At 41.1% G+C, this 2,731-nt stretch overlaps 1 protein-coding gene across 15 annotated transcripts in view; it reads right to left on the bottom strand.

Moving 5' to 3' along the window:
• Positions 1 to 2,731, bottom strand: part of Phf21a (PHD finger protein 21A) — a 171,352-nt gene that overhangs the window by 154,256 nt on the left and 14,365 nt on the right. Inside the window, exon 2 of one of the 15 annotated variants that reach the window (XM_026787802.1) lies at positions 1,215 to 1,241. The exons of the other annotated variants lie outside the window; for them this stretch is intronic. The gene's annotated coding sequence lies outside the window, so the exon portion shown is untranslated. The remainder of the gene's footprint in view (positions 1 to 1,214; positions 1,242 to 2,731) is intronic. 15 annotated transcript variants of the gene reach the window in all.

The raw sequence follows: 2,731 nt of genomic DNA on the forward strand, positions 1-2,731 counted from the left end.
CTCTGCCTCTGCCTCCTGAGTGCTGAGATTAAAGGTGTGCCCTACTATGCCCAGTTTTAAGGTCTTTTTCCATTCTCTCCCTTTCTTCAGTCTTAGAATGGTTCGCCAATATTCAGTTACTTTGCAAATAATTTTGAGTTACTTATCCAAAGCCCAGTTGAGGGCTGAACTTGGAGAATGGAATTTCACAAACTACCACAGCTTTAAGGTTGTGATAATGGCTTTCTACTTAAAAACTGCAATTACAACAGTATTTTGTTTTCAGAAGAAAAAGAAATAAAAATGATGGCTTTGGAGAGGGGCAATGGAAGCCAATAGGAAGGAAATAGGGACGAGGGGCACAAAAACACTGTGTGAGGCATGTAGGCCTAAGCAGCACCTGATCTGGTATGGTCAGAGCAGGTGCTCACCCAACACAGGGGACACCAATCTCCACAAATTAAGCAAGGGAAAAACTGTTCTGAAAGCATCAACCACAGTTACATATATAGAGTCTATTTCTAATCTGTATATTTATTAAAATGAAATTCACTTCTAAAATGTCCAATGTCTAAAATTTTCACTCAACCATGTGAAACAACTTGCAGACACCCTGCATACGGCTCAAGGAAGGAAACAACACACCGAGGCTGGGCTGTGGCACAGTGGAATCGCATTAGTCTAGAAAGCAGGAGGCCCGGAGATAAAAATCTTAAGGACAGCAAAAGGAAACACCTGAATATGGTTCAGGGGTAAAACACTTACCTAGCAGGTCCCACGACTGGGTGCTATCCCAACCACCTGCCCCCCCCCCCTAACAAAGCAGGGCTGGTGAGATGACTCAGAGGGTACCAAGCCTGCCACTCTGAGTTCAATCCCCAGAACCCACATGGTAGAAGAAAAGAAGTGACTCCCCAAAACTGTCTTCTCATCTGCCATGTTATGGCATGCAAGTAAACATGCATATGTACACACAAAAACCAAAAGTTAAGACTTACTTTATGCTAATTTTAAAGCTAAAGAACTTTACTTACATATTTACTATAAAGTGATGCTGTAATTTTTTTTTAATAAAAGAAACTAGATACCTTCTATAATACTGCTTAATTTTTAAAATACCTCTTGGGCAAAAGCATAGCACTGGGTTGGAATAAACTTGAAATTTCTATTCAGAAAGCAAAAACAATGTTTTAGGGATGCAGACAAAATAAAATATAGTAAACACACTGACTCACCTACCAAGCGCTCATCAGATGGTACAGCTGGGTAATGAGAACAGAACAATAATGGGTGCTGTTAGGTTACAGATTACACACATATTCAGGTGTCTGTGTAAGCTACTACAAATTACACTTGCTGAATCCTGGAGGGATTGCACATCACCAATGTTTGAGATACAAATCAATGAAATAAAAATCTGTTCCATACTTGATCTTTTTCCCTTCTTCAATTACTAGGACTGGGGAGAAGAAAGTCATGCAAACATTCTAATAATATAGTAAACTCAATTCTCCACTAAAAAATAAAAGCCCTTAATTCTGAGGTCACTGTGGCTTTTCTGATGGTCAACCTGTCACCATCCTGCTGCTAGGCTTAGCACAGGCAGCTTATGACAGTTGCAGAAAGAAACAGAACATAACAAGTGGCATAAGAGCAGATACCAGATGAAAAGGGATCTCACAAAGGCAAATGCCCAATGAGAAAGCAAAGAGACTATGCCTGTCACTCCTGGAAAGCACTGTGCAGCCTTTCACATCGCCAGGTCCACAGCTGTTCCTGTCAGGTCTTCCCCCTGAGCGTACATTAAGGGCTGAAGACATAACTGGTCAACTCCAACAGCTGCTGATTAGCACCTCAGAATAGTCTACTCTTGACTTGATGTTAAGTGATGCTGAGGGGACCACTATAAACTCCATCACAATCATGCTGCTGGTCTCTGGTTGCTAGGGGGCAGAGGAGAGGCTTACAGCATTACTACTACTAGTTTTAATAAAGTACTCTGAAATATTTTTACAAGATTCAGTTAAAATTAACATATTCCCATGCATTCTATTTCTCCCAGGAGTATTCATAAATAAGAACTCATTAAATACACTTTTTATGGTGTATCATTTTTTCCAAAAAAGCATTTTTTGGGAGGGAGGTACTGCTTCCCAGCTAAAGTGTTCCATATTAATACTGCTCCTACAAACTTTTAGCCAGACTATATCAACAACAATAATGCATTGTTTACTGAGTGTCTTGAGATGCCCTCATTCTTTCTTCACATGAATCCTAGGGAGGCTGCTATTACTACACCCGTACCATAGACAAAGAAACTTAAGTCCACTTGACCAGTACAGTAGACTGTATATGGCAGGTACCAGATACATCTTTACACAGTTTAAACAGTCAAAAATTAAACATTTAGTTTTTAAGTAGTTGTACCGAAATTCTTACAGGGCAAGCCACAAGACCCAGGCTTCTTTCCCAATGTGTAACATTTGCCTCAGTTATGGGAAGGGAGGAGAAAGGAGCAGAGCACAACAAACACCATGTAGTATTTACTACACTTACCCAGCACTTCCCTAGTCTACAGTTTCTTCACGTGTGCTTCACAACAGCCTCAGAAGGAGAGTGTTATCTATGCACACTTTGCAGATGAAGAAACTGAGAAGCCGGGCGATGGTGGCACACGCCTTTAATCCCAGCACTCGGGAGGCAGAGGCAGGTGGATCTCTGTGAGTTCGAGACCAGCCTGGTCTACAGAGCT

The sequence above is a fragment of the Microtus ochrogaster genome, assembly GCF_000317375.1.
Source record: "Microtus ochrogaster isolate Prairie Vole_2 chromosome 14 unlocalized genomic scaffold, MicOch1.0 chr14_random_1, whole genome shotgun sequence".
In the NCBI taxonomy this organism is placed as follows: Eukaryota; Metazoa; Chordata; class Mammalia; order Rodentia; family Cricetidae; genus Microtus; species Microtus ochrogaster.